Source organism: Topomyia yanbarensis, chromosome 2 (genome assembly GCF_030247195.1).
Source record: "Topomyia yanbarensis strain Yona2022 chromosome 2, ASM3024719v1, whole genome shotgun sequence".
NCBI classification, from domain to species: domain Eukaryota; kingdom Metazoa; phylum Arthropoda; class Insecta; order Diptera; family Culicidae; genus Topomyia; species Topomyia yanbarensis.
Window position 1 is genome coordinate 391,999,349 of NC_080671.1, and position 14,061 is coordinate 392,013,409.

Consider the following 14,061-nt stretch of genomic DNA (forward strand, 5'->3'; position numbering starts at 1 on the left):
GACTGAACTTCCTAACCTTCACACCAACTCCTGGTTATCATCACTGGCAGAGTCTCTAATAACTGCCAAATAATAAGCCAGTTTCGAAAACCAGAGTGGGGACTGTTTTCCCGAGCAGTCCTTCCCGGAGTAAACAACAACAAAAAACTACAAGAGACGAACGCGAAACATGAGGCCCTTCAACTAAACGAAACTTAAAAATATCACTTCAAACTATACATCATTATGGGAAACGCAATATACCTTACATTTATTTAACAAACATTAAACATTCTTTAAAACTACTTTGCCCTTCATTTCTTTGCCGGCTTAGGGCCCTAACATGTGCGGGTTGAGAATCAAATGTACGCTATAAAATTCAAGCTTTTGTCACCCTGCGCAGGGAATTTAGGCGTTTACTCACTCTACTTATTCGCTGACCATCTCCCACTGCTTTCGACGCGCACTCACACCTTCAAAGTCGCCGGCTGCTGGTGTTGCGCTGCTTATCCCAAATTTAACGATGACAATTCAGCGACGGGACTGCTGTTTTGCGCTTTCTAGCGCCGACTCTGTTGTTGAGGTCCTAAGGGGGATTGATGGTAACTGCGGGTAGTGTCGGACCTCCGGACAGCGTACCAGCAACAAATTACGGATCTACGAATCCGGCTGACGCACGTGTCGGCGCTTCTTTGTCCGAGTTTTGCTGCAACGGACGCAATTCCTTGAACAACGTGGATGCAGAGTGTGGTGGCAGGAGGTGGATGAGCTTTGCTGGCGGTGCGGTTGTAGCTTCGCCAGGCGCAAAATCTGAAGCCGTCGCACGGCTAGTCGACGGTTCTAGCTCATTGCTGCCATAGAATTATTTTGCCTTTATTTTACTTTTTTTTATCCTCGCACTTGCTCTCAAAGTCTCCACACATGTATCGCTTCTCCTAACTGCGCAAACCCTATACAATGAAGTGATACTTTGTAAGATAAGCTAATCAAAGAAAAACTCATGTTCAAACAAACCTTTCGATCAACGCGAAACAACACAAACACTCTTCCACTGTTCGAATTGAAATGGCTAGTCAGAGAAACTGTTAACCCTCAGATCTAAAGAGTTTTTGGGTTTTAAAAACCGGAAATTCTATCCCGAAGCTATTTGGAACTGTTTGGAATCAAACCACATATCGTTTCCTCTTTATCTTTCGCATCTAACCCTTTCATCCACCCAATTTTTAGCGGTCTTCGGGTTCAATAGTTGGGGAAACAAGAACATGACAAATAAGTCGGTACTTCGTATCGCCTGTAAGTTCAAAGTCCGCGCTATAGCAAAGAGAAACGACATGGAGAGAACGTCGTTTGGCTTGTACGCAAGCAGAACATTTGCTCTAGCCGCCCGGTATTCATTCTTCATTATAGTATATGGAAGAAGTGAACCGGCTATATTTACAGCAGGGCACGGGAGTTACTGAATTGTTATTTAAATTCTGGTACACGTGATCGCTACAGAGTACGAACACGCAGAAAATGTCGATTTTAATAAATTCTGCAATGAATGTATAAAGGTGAAATTTTTTCCAAAATATGACCACAATTGCTTCGATTTGTAGTATTAGGTCACTAACATCCATTCGAAGTTTGTTTGGCCACATTGGCCACCATCATCGGTTCCGGAAGCCCCGGCGGAAGTATCTAAATTCAGAATAACAGTCACATCGGTTTCTCGGAGATGGCTAGACTGATTCGACTAAACTTGGCCTCAAATGAAAGGTATTGCGTCCCCGTAAATGGCTATTTAATTTTATCCCGATCCGACTTCCGGAATTACAGGTTGTGGCGTACGATCACATAGCAAATTGTGATTCAAACCGATACTCCGATGAAAGCAAAAAAGGTAAAAAATTCGCTAAAATGTCTCTCAAACAACTTAAATTTGCTGTTCTAGGTCACCGACGGCCAACCAAACTTTCGTTGACTACATTGACCACCATAGACGGTTCCGGAAGTGCCCGGGAAAAGCGACCATCTTTCAAAATTTACGAACTCACATCAATTTCCCGGTTGGGCCGATTTTCACAAACTTAGTCCCAAATGATAGCTATTATATCCCCATAGATGTCTATAAAATTTCGTACGGATCGCTTATATGGGTCCGGAAATATAGACTAAATCGTCCGGTCACATATGAAATTCCCATATAAGCCGGAACTCAATTTTTTTTTTCAAAGGGGGGACCCCATGAAATTTCAGAAATCGAATTCGTATTTTTGATGCCAAACATCTTTAAAATGCATGAAACGTCGAGATTTTATGTTATCTCGAAATTTTTTTTTTATGAAAATCGACTTTTTGGGACTTTGGCGATTTCGCACCTTTTTTTCAGTTCAATATTACCGTGGCTGTTTTTTCTTTTTCAAAATTTTAGAACTCGAATAATGATTTATTTTCCTGTATATAGTTGTCATGTGATGTATAATAATAAAATGTAATATATGCATTTAAAAGTTTTTAATGAATATAAACAACGCACACATTCTCGTGATTCATGATTGAGAAAGGCACAATTGCACCGCTAGGTGGATTAAAATAGGTTTTTTACATTGGCATAAACCGTCTTTCAAAAGGGTTTTCGGGGTCGCTGATTCGGATTCTGACGTCGAAAATGTAACATTGAAAATGGCGGATCAAATATGGCGACTGTGCTTGGCTAAATTTTAAATTTTTTTTTATATTGGCCTAATACATCTTACAAGGGGTTTTCGGGGTCGCTGATTCTGATTCTGAGGTCAAAATCGTAATCAGCGACCTCAAAAACCACAAATCTATGTTTATGCTAGTTGAGATTTTATCCCTCTCTCTGAGAATCTTGTATAGACCAGCATAATAATAAACTCAATTTTTTTCATATGTTGATAATTTTTTTCAAAAAAATGACCCACGAAAAATTTTGAAAAAAATCTATTATTTAGTTCAATGTTTGAGATACTTGCAAAAAAAATGTTTAGATCCCTAGGACTTTTAGTTCAGATACAGCCGAATTTATTGTAAAAAACGAGATTTTCGACTTTTAACTGTTTATAACTAATAAGCAATTAACAAATTCACATAATATTTTCTGCTAGTTGTACTCCTCACATCCCTTAAAGTTGCTTAAAGAATTCGTATTTATATGTCAACGCTAACTGGAAATACAATAAAAACTTAGGAGAAGTAGGTGGGACGTATACGTCCCACTGCGTTGCAAAGGGTTAACAATCCTAATGAAAATGACTTTAATTTATTTCAGATCAATATTTTAGGGAAACACTGTACAATATGAAAAGGGTATAATAAGTCCTTCGAGCGAATCGTGCTCGACCGCATGCAACAGGAATCATTGGCATCATGAACGATAATGATACTAGCATAGATTACGAATAAATTTCGAATAATGATCAACAGTTAGTTACGTATCAAAATGTCATATGTCATCAATTGTTCGTCGAAAAGGACATTGTGCTCAGCAGCACAGTTCGACCCTACGTGAAATTATGCATTAATCCAACATGTTACTATGTTGTATCCTGCGTGACCGTAGTGTTTCAGATGTCCTCCCACGTTCTGTTGTATGCTAGCTTAGTTAATCGATTACGGACTTGTCTCGGCTTCCACGATGTTTCTCTCTCTCTCTCTCTCTCTCTCTCTCTCTCTCTCTCTCTCTCTCTTTTAAAGCGACCAGTTGCTTTTGTTTTGATTCGAAAATCGACGAATAGCACGCAGATGGTTGCTCCCATTTGGGGTGGAAAGCTCTCGTCGAACATTTTGTTCACGAGTTCATTTTCTCGCCGGTTTTCCACTGCGCTCTCTCCCAAGAGCAAAAAGCTCCCGCTTGGAACATCCAGTCGGGTCCCGACTGGAAGCGGTTCGTGCGAACCTCTTTGCCAGCCACTTGTTATCACCGATTCGTAAGGATACTCAAAGGTGTTTCCCATTCAGTAGGTACGGTCGTGGATTTTGACGAGCCGCCAGTCTGTCTAGCGAGGAACCGTGACCGTGGCTTCAGTTGGCCAGAATCCGCGTCGCTGTTAGGACACAAAACTTTATCCTGCTCTCGTCGGTGATGCCGCTTAGTCCGTTTCCGTGTTTCTCTTCTCCCATCGGATCAGCATACACGGTGGCAGAACTTTAGCATGAAAATTGTCTGGTGAATGGGAGGACACTTTCATGAAACTAAAAATCCCGCGCGCGAATTGTGGGTTGGAAAAGTTCATGCGATAATTTCACCTTTTAGAAGCACCTCGGATGCTGGGGATGATTGACGATTGTGTGTGAACCTTTACCCTCTACCCCTTTCTCCGGGGATGAAGTGTTGTACTGGTTCTCTCTTCGGTGGGATGTGAATAACTGAGCAAGTAACGGACGATGGGCCGTTTTAATAAATTATTATGTAATTGGGCGGGCACCGTGGGAAGAGTACGTTTCGGCATGTGTTCAATGTTAATGTAAAAGGTGATACCGTGAGGAATTAGATTACCGGTGGTGCGATCGATGCTAAAAATAGCAGCACACAGCAAAGTTCCAGTGCAAAAGTAATTGATGACACAGAACGAACGGTTACCCCTCAACCGACATCATCTGTGAGTGCGAAAGGAAAATCGATGTCACGGATGTTGGTCGGATCCACCCACCCGATAGACGAGCAGTGCAATGGTAGCAAAAAAAGAAGACCGCATCAGCATAAAGGTGCGTGAATTTTGAAAATCAATAAACTTCGGTCGTGCTGTGCGGTGATTGTCTGTCATACTTTTATTGTGGAAAAGCTGGGTGGGAAGCGCCCTCGTCTGGCAATAAAATGGTTGTCAATAGCATCCAGTTCTTTGAATAAATAACAAAAAGTGCAAGTGAAAAACTCAAAGTGCTTTTTCCAGCAGAGATTTATTGTTAGCAACCCCATCGGTAGCACGCATAACTTGAAGCATCCTAGTGAACGAAAAAAAATAGATCGTCCTTACCGGAAAGAAAAAAAGTACGTGCTTGTGTTATTATTTATGTGCCGTGGTTGACTCGGCGGCAGAATCCGACGACGCCAGCCAGTCAGCCAAACCTGGAGTAGATGGAACAGGGTGGATATTTTTTGCTCGACCAGAGCGAAAACAAAAAAAAACAGTGCTAGGAGTAATCACCAGGAGGAAGTGATTGTTGAAGATGATTGCGCAAGGATCTGTTGAAACAGTGGCAAGTGAAAACTTTTAAAGATGAGTTATGGGCGAGGAAAATTCATATAAGTAATAACGCCGGACCGGTCGTCGGTGTGGGAAACCAGTGCTCACAAAACAAATAAAATTCAGTGTTACTTAGGGGAGATTGCATTCCCTGCACAATGTCCACTTACGAAATCGGTAGTGAAAAAATAACTGGTTATCTGGCGCAGTGAATGTACAGGAGAGTCAGCTGGCTGTGGCCAAGAATATGAAGAAAGCTGTCCTGTGTTTATATATCGAGGTAAACAAGATATTTTCCCTAGTGAGGTTATATGTTATCAATTTTGGAATGGATTCGCTTTGTTTCGTGTGCAGAATGCACTACATTGTTGAGAGGACTTTTGCTCTCAGAAGTTAACTCTTTGAAGCTTCGTACTATTGTTTCTCGTTTTTTTCTTTGTCGGAACTATATGTCTAATAGGAATTTCACATTTCTTATGCTTTGAGGAGGTGTGTTTTGTCACAGTGCATGGATGAAAAAGGATGGATGGAATATTTGCGACAGCAACATTAAATGTTTGGATGATAATTTCGATAAGCTATAAGTGAATTTTATAAGCAGTTCGGAACAGAAATCAAGTTAGGATGTATTCCGCTTGCGAACAGTTAAATATTTTATTGTAGGGTAACGTGATCCAATTCGTGCCTAGTATTTCTGATTTATGGATTTAAAAAAGCTTATACATTGTATTTATCTGAAAACTTGACCAATTACCCACATTTTTCCGCAGTTGTTTTCTAGCGGTCTCTTACCGTAGGCGGCTCCAGCTAGCTGGCAAAGGGGGGAAACGCCATTGGAACAAAATATTTCTTCTAAACGATTGAAAAAATTAATATATTCAGAAACGTCGAATATTCAGAGAGTGACGAATAATAAGACAAATCGCACCGTCCTAGAATGCAATCACATTTTTTTGTGATTCGATTATTTATAATTATAATGACTTAACGGAGCTAACTAAAGTATAAATAAGTAGAAATATATATTTTTCCGTTGGCTCTCGAACACGCAGCTTTCGATTACGCTTCTTTCGCGATAGAAAAACATTTGTTTAATCACCTACTCATTAATAGTGCTGGCTGTTGAAGTGGGGGTGCTTGATGCTGGGTTTGCAGTTAACATTGTGGCCTGAACAGCTACCACAAAGTTGGCAACCGTTTGTGGTTCAGATAATGATATAAAAGCTTGCGTTTTAATTCGGGGTACCGTGGATGAATGGCAATCGGCTGTGATGCATTCTCCTCATGATTAAGACTTTGCTCTTTATGGGTCCATAACTTGTTTGATAATACTTCCGTGAGATTTGAGCTCTATTGTTAAGTAGGTGGGAATAGATTTTTATAGCCATGCCTCAATATTGTCATTTTCATATACACAAGAGTCTTGTTAGCAGACGTTCAACCACGTTTTTAGGTTTTCGCAAAACAAATGCTTCGACTTGGTATAACCTGTGGAATATCAGTCCTGCGTTGCGTAGGCGATGATACTGAAAACAGCCGACTTCCATAAGCCTAAGATCCATTTTCACCGTCAGAAAATACTCCAACTCACGAAGATTCAGTCGTATAGAAGCAAATGTAAAGTCAATGATAGCGGTGTTGGGTCGAAGCAACACTATTTCGAAAACTACTTTATTACCTGCAACAATATACATTGAATCAAAAGGCTGCAAGTTGTCGTTAACTTTACACTTTTTTCCATTAGTCAAATCCAGTTTGAGGAAACTGATCATAATCGATCTGAAGGATTTCGCTATAGCAGATCTGTTAGTGCTAAAACATCTGGAAGTATTTTCAGTAGGGTTAATATATAATCGTGCTCAGGGACGGCGAACACTTTTTCCCCGAATGGGGAAAAAGCGTTCGCCGGCCCTGAGTGATTTCTCTTCGTGGCGACGAAAGTTCTGAAATGGTGCATGTAAGTGAAAATGAAAATTTCCAGATAATACCTTTTCCAGATAATACCTTTGGAAATACCCTTTGATAACGGGCTGTGTGACCGACGGCTCAGCGAAAATGATACTACAAATGCTCCACATTATTGTTTCAAATTTCGTAGTATTAATTATCTGTTTCCTCCGATAAAACCTTCTTTGCGTGGGTATTGAAGCCCGCCTGATAGTGTTGACTAATGGGAAGGTATCTCTGACAACAGACAGCCCCTCTGGTTTAATCGAGGTCGATTTGAATATTTATCCGATTGATCCGATGATTTTTCATGATATATCGCGAAATATAACTAAACAACACTCGGCCGTGTACAAAAAAGTATCTTGTCTACGTACCCGCCTGGAAAGTAGAGATCGATGGTGTAGTCTCCAACAGTGGCCTTAATTGTGAAATATAAGGTTGGCTCCTTCCAGAACCTTTTGCTTTAGTCAGTGAAAATTCTGGTTCGCTAGCAAAAGCGTTCAGTCTAAATCGAGGAGTGTAAGAACTTAGTTTCAATCAGTCTCATGACGAGCCTTTCACCGGATCTACTCTTCCAAACTTTGTTCTTTTGAACGGGCTCGTCTACCTATTCGCTTTTTGTGCCTGAGGGCATACCGTCATTGGGAACAATTGAGCCATACAGCTACCCAATGTAGAAACGTAGTAACCACGACTAATTTCTGCGCTCCCTTGTCCACTAAAGAGAGAGAGAGAGAGAGAGAGAGAGAGAGAGATAGAGAGTCTGAAAATCCCATTGAGGGAGCATGTTCTAATGTGTCTATAAACTTCCATAAAAAGAAAATCATTTCCTCTCCTAAGCTGCCTCGTAAAGGCCTGAGAGTGTCCTTTGATGGGTGCTATTACAAACTAACAGAAATTTTCTCATGGGACATCAAAAACTTCAAGTGTCTCTATATTTCACTCCCATGATTTTCCTAGGTTTAACACGAAGTATTTGGTTAATTTCCGACCTAGATCTTCCACAATTTTAACATTATTCGCCAGGGCTGAATTAATCCTCGGTACCAGATATTGTCGGGTGTCAAATCCGAATCAAAGGCAGACATTGTTCCCCTATACATCGCACCTCAGCTAGTTCAAGAAGACTTCAACTCCCATGGTACGCCATAGGGTTATCTTAACGTTGATAACCCATTTATCTTACTGCATGATATTCGCGACAATTTCAATATGATACTCCACCACCACGGCCAAGCGCGTTGGATTTATCATTGTACTCGACCTCAATTAGTGTGCCTATTGATTGGAACAGCTACGCGCCCACTATATCCGAAACAATCGAATCACAACAAGAAAATTCCCCCGGTGGAAGCATACAAGGTTTTAACTGGCTTGATTATCGACACTGTGATTAAAGGTCAGACGAAACGAGATCCGGCGCAAATAGCAGTGGACGGTGTCCCACTTCGTGGTTGGTACAGAGCACTCAGAATTGTACGCGAAAAGGTCTTATAAGGACTTTTTGAATGTCGGATCGCTCGATTTTTTTTCCGAATATATGCAACGTTTGTTACGCTAATGAAAAAGTTAATAATTGCTGAAAATACGGTTATTGGCACCGGTTTGTCGACGGATTAACGAGAAAACTAATGTTTCATCTGGTGGCTAAGTTCTACGTTGTGTCTTCTACTCAACCATTGATCGAAATACACGAAACTAAGAATCTTTTTTCGGCGACCACATTCCATATAGTGATGTTTCGCGATGAAATGAAAATACTTTATTTAAACGAAATGATAACGTTAGATAAAATTTATCTGACAGCAAAGATGCTCGCGCTAAGCATTGTAGTGCGCATATCACTGTAGCGTTCGTTAGATAATAATAGATATGCATCGCTTCTATGCTAACTATTACGTTGCAGTTTGAAGGATGCTCTCCATTCGATGGAGCATGCAAAGCACTCCTTGCATTTTCTGGGGAAAACATGGAAGTTCCTTAGTTCTTCATCTGAGAAATCATATCAGATTACCTTAGTTTAAATTCTTTTGTATTGCTCCATTCCGGGTACTGAGAAGACAGACATTTAGATTATAATGATAATGAGAAATGGCGAACAGTTAGGCATTAGAAGGTGACATTCATGAAAGATCGTGTAGCTTCAACGAGTTTTTCAGTATTTCTTATCAGAGCAGAGGACGCTCAAAAATTGGCAAATTTCTTGGAACAATGTAAGTTCAGGAATCCCAAAGGCACAAACAAGCCTTGGTTCAAGGGGATGGATAAGGCTCGTGACTTCATTCGGATGATATCTCGGATCATGTCCAGTCATTATACGTTGGATGAGCATCTCCGGTGTAGTGGGGTCGTTGAAAGCGGTCGCTGGGCTTATGGTGACGATTATCGCAACATTAAACATGTTGTCTGGTCGTGCGACTAGTGTCCTACCGCCAGATATCCGTTAAACGAATCCCTTCGGCCTCGTTCCAGTCCGAAATGTGCTAGCTATCCTCGATCTCCCTATATGTCTCTCATGTACAGATTTTTAGACACGATAGATAGCCAAATTGAGTTACCTCTTCTCATTTGGTTGACATGCTAGAAGCTACTTGAAAATCTGATCACAAAAGAGTTCCCAGCGGATCCAAAGAAGACAGTCGGCGATCGGGTTCGTGATGTCCTGTAGTATTCTTCCGATTGCCAAAAAGCTGCAAGTTTAATTTCTTCTTTTCCCTAACATTGTTGTCTGCCCTCTCTGCACATTCCCTAATACGGTCTCTGCTACTCTGATGTTGAAATCAATTTCTCTTGTGTATATCTTTTGCCTTCCTTTATAATAAGCCTAATAATAAATTAGTTATTGGAGGCGTTTCGAGTTCCTCTCATCAGAATCCGACACTAACTTAGTTAACGGACTAAGGTAGCGCCGGATTGACGCTAGCTCCAAAAAACCAAAAAACAAATCGTGTTTCTGAGCAAACCTGTAGTCCTTGGTGTTGTCCTATAAGAAAATAAGTTCTGTTTAAGCTGATGAGAATTAACGAACCGAAACTTGGTTTGGCTTAGTAGGCCAATGCAATAAGCACTATGCTATATTTCTCTTAGGTGAAACATTTTTGGGCGCTAGCTTAGTCCGTTAACTAAGTTAGTGTCAGATTGTAATGAGAGGACCTCGAAACGCCTTTAGTTATAGGTTTCGTGTTCTTTAAGCGCAAAGTGGTTTAATACAATTTTCTCCTTAGTGGAGAAAAGATAGTTTTTGCCCAAAAATTTTTCTCCACCTAGGAGAAATACATAGCGTAAAGCCTAATGGTGTTTCTCCTTGTTTCAATTAGTTGTTAAATAATAGTTCGTGCTAAAAAAATAACATTGTATATAGGAAGGGGATGGGTATAGCGTAGTTGGTAAATCGATTGCCTTGTACGCTGCTCACCTGGGTTTGATTCCCAACCCCGCATATAGGGTTAGAGATTTTTCCAAAAAAGATTTCTCTATCTGGAAAAGAGGCGATTGACCCTAAGGTTAAAATCACAAGAATCAAAATAAAAAAAAACATTGTATATCTAGACTTTGAAAATATTTCTTACTGCACCGTTTAGTCAGAATAAAAATACACCAATATTACTATTAAAAAATAATTTTAAATTTTAAACAAATTCTAATTATTATACCATATTTTCAAGAAATTTAAATTGTAAGCCAAAAGAAATTAGCATCTCAATTAAAAAAAATTATATTATTGTGCATCGAGAATTTCAGACGCATGCATTTTGTGCACAAAGCAACTATGCGGTTAATTTCAGGTTTCAGTTTGTTCCAAACTTTCGAGTGGGTATTTCCTCTTTCTGTTATGTTCGAGTGGGTAGTACTACCCATACTACCTATGGAATCCGCCAGGCCCTGATCGTGTTGCTGCCCGATCAAAATCAAATATCAGAATTACAGAAAAACGGCATAACATTTTGATGTCGTCTTATGAAATCTTAATTCGATTTTTGGTTTTAATTGTCAAATAAGATTTTAAAATTTGTTATGATTTATTTGGCAAAACATCAAATTTAATTTAATTCGATCTCAATGAATTTTCAATTTGCTATCACCGAATATGTAGAAATAGTATTCTGTTTCACTGCCCGTAAAAGCATATGAATCTCATATTGAAACAGCAAGCCGAGAAAAACGCTGTTCAAGATTTACATTTTCATTGAGCCTTATGCATGGAACAACCATGTTTTGGTGTTTCTTTCAATGTTTCCTGAACAAATCTGGTAATCTTAGTTGTGCATTGTGATTCAGTTGTGATACAGAATACAATCCAATAGATAACTCATTTCCGACAAAAATCCAGTTCCAGTTAGTTCTTATGCTTTTATGGGCAGTTCATGTCAAGGGCAATTTTTCTGGTCTTAATTTTGAATTCCAAACTTTTGGAATGGATAACAGCCTGTGTTATCATTTTTATTATCATCAGCGTCAAGTTGAGTTTTAAAAGCCGTATCATTTTGCATTCGCATTATAATAGCGAAAGTTTCTATTCCAAAAAAGCCACACCAGAAGCTCTTTCAGGCGGGAGCAATCTTCGTTTAAGTGGACAACAAGGTATGTATGCTGAGTCTCCGAAAAACATGTATATTGATTCCTTGCATGACTGCTGATTTGTTGCTAAACTGAGATGATTCGCGCTACCATATGCCCAAACAAATGCCATCAGTCAGTATATTTTTCATTAAGATTTTGGGCGCTCTACTAGGTCGAGGTATTGACATCCTTTACATTACGGTAAATTCCTCATTTCATGAAATTCAGCGTAAGAGATTAAAACTACATACGAGGAACGTGCCATTTAAGCCAATATATTCTGATTCCTATTTGAAAAAAATTCCGTAGTTCATAACGTAGTTCCGAGATATTTCCCATGCATAAGGGGACAAAAATAAAAATAATGCACAGTTACTCCAAAATGTGTCAGCGTCAACATGGGAGCTGTAAAAATGCTTGTTCGAGCGATTTAAAAGTACGAGAAAATACTCACAGCCGCCCACGACCCGTTTACTGTCAACTGTGGTCGAAGGTTATTCGAAAAATCAACACTGATCCCAGTACAACAGATTACGATTTGATGAAAAATCGGAAATCTGTACTATACACAAGTTATCGAGCAAGTAAACAACTCAGTTTCAAATAACAAATAGCATTTAGAGCACGGGTCCGTAGGCTGTACAACCACGTTCCTACTCACGGTAATGTTCTTAGAAGATTCGAGTTTGTTTTTGTGAATAAGTTCACGAAAAAATATGATTTGGCAAGAGATCTATTCCTGTGGCAATAAAACCAAATTTTTGTGACGGATAAGACCATGCACTTGCACGTTTTAGCCATATTTAGTCAGCTGCCATAGTAGCAAGGAAGGTGTACAATGGCTCAACGACAATGGAGTTATTTCACCACAAACTACAATACTATTTAAGAATTTATGAGCATAGAATGTAAAAGTAAATATTCTTGAAACGGCTCCCAGTTAAAATGTTCGACTCATTTTTATTACTTGCTACATGAAGTAACACCGTGGCAGTTGATGTTCAGTATTGTCGTACTCCTTCGGTTCTTTCGTAACGATCATCACTGGGTACAAGGACGGCGACAGAGCCGGCACAACCAAAAGAATTTTTTTCAAAGCAGCTTCTGGCAGAAAAGAGGGGACACGTGCCCCTCCCCGTGCTCTTCTCTGGATCCGCTAAGGTCTCTTACCTGTTTTTTTCACTTTGCGGGACGTGAAAAAGGAATCCGATAGTTATTGAGACTTAGACTAGTTGGGGCTGTGACCGATCATTTTGTACGTGTCAGCATTTAACCACGTAAATTAATTATGGATGTTGCGTTTCGACTTCGTCTCAACAGAATCCGTCACTAACTTAGTGATTGGAGTGAGCTTGCACTGGATTTACGCTAGCTCTAAAAATGAAAACACGATTTGTGTTTTTGAGCAAAGGCTAGTCTAGGGTTCGTGTATTCCTTTTAGCAGCTAGCGCCAATCTGGCACTAGCTCAATCCTACTTCTAAGTTAGTTTCGGATTCTTACAAGACGAATTCGTAACGCAAATTCCGTTACAAATTTAGTTGTAGGTTTTGTACCCTTCACGTGCAAATGTGGTTTTAGGCAATTTTCTCCACTAAGGCGAAAAACTATCGCTTGTCTAATTTTTGGTGACAACGGTTGGGGTTGGAGCATGGCTCAGTTTCGCTCCGGGCGGGAGCTGCATTAGTGAAGATCTCTAGGTCGTATCTTGACAGGGAAGCGGGAAAACGACGCGCGTGGAACCGTTTTTGTATTCGTCGTACAAAGTAAAGCTTTCGGTACAGTTTTTGTTCATTTTGGCTGCTCAAAATTATTTCATATTCTCATCACAAATAAAACCGAGTTTTCTGATGTAGCTTCGGTTTGTTTATTGCCTTCGATTATTTTTTTTGCGAGGCTATTTTATTCTTTTCCTTTACTTGTTTTCCTCCTGTAAAAAATATTTGAGGAAATATCGATTTAGTATGTTTCAAGACATTTTATGGCTCAAACTTAAACAAAACTAAAAACCCGTTTTAATCCACCTAGTGGTGCAATTGTGCCTTTCTCATTTATCCAAACTACGATTCCATGGCTGGTTATGCTTAATATATTGGTGGAAATATCTATTATTTAGGGTAATTTACACATACCTACAATGAATCGACAGCTACGAACTTGAGTTGCTATGTGTTGACGCTGAAACACTTGAAATCAGCGGCGGTTCTAGGAGGACGGTTCGGGGGTTTCGACCCCGCCAACAATTTTTAACTTGTTAAAAATTTTAAATTAGTTTCTCAACTCAAAATCATTTCAAACCAAACTTCACCCATTAGGAAAATTCATTCTGAAGAAACTAGAAAATATTATTCGGTTATGGGGGCTACATGATGAGGGAAGGGTGGT

The 14,061-nt window shown here is 39.7% G+C and overlaps 1 protein-coding gene across 1 annotated transcript in view; it reads left to right on the top strand.

The window, feature by feature from the left end:
- Positions 1–4,004: 4,004 nt before the first annotated feature.
- LOC131684819 (dopamine D2-like receptor) overlaps positions 4,005–14,061 on the top strand; it is a 629,139-nt gene continuing 619,082 nt past the window's right edge. Inside the window, exon 1 of the mRNA XM_058967998.1 lies at positions 4,005–5,448. The gene's annotated coding sequence lies outside the window, so the exon portion shown is untranslated. The remainder of the gene's footprint in view (positions 5,449–14,061) is intronic.